Source organism: Penaeus monodon, chromosome 31, assembly GCF_015228065.2.
Source record: "Penaeus monodon isolate SGIC_2016 chromosome 31, NSTDA_Pmon_1, whole genome shotgun sequence".
Classification (NCBI taxonomy): Eukaryota; Metazoa; Arthropoda; class Malacostraca; order Decapoda; family Penaeidae; genus Penaeus; species Penaeus monodon.
In genome coordinates, this window is record NC_051416.1 from 25142187 (window position 1) to 25142430 (window position 244).

The window sequence follows — 244 nt, forward strand, 5'->3', positions numbered from 1 at the left end:
CCCATCTTTCTGTTTCACTCTATGTCTTCTTAAGTATACGAAGTAGTTTACTTATATCTAATTTTCACGTCTCTACACATACGCACGAGCGTTTTCAGGAACAGTCCAATTACCTCTTTGTTGCAAATGTCGTTTCTTTATTGATAATCAACCTAATCGGATAATTACCTGAACTAGCTTGCACTAGGGTTGGTAAACAGCCAAGTACATCCAATTAAAGCATATTGTTCTATCTACAAGAATT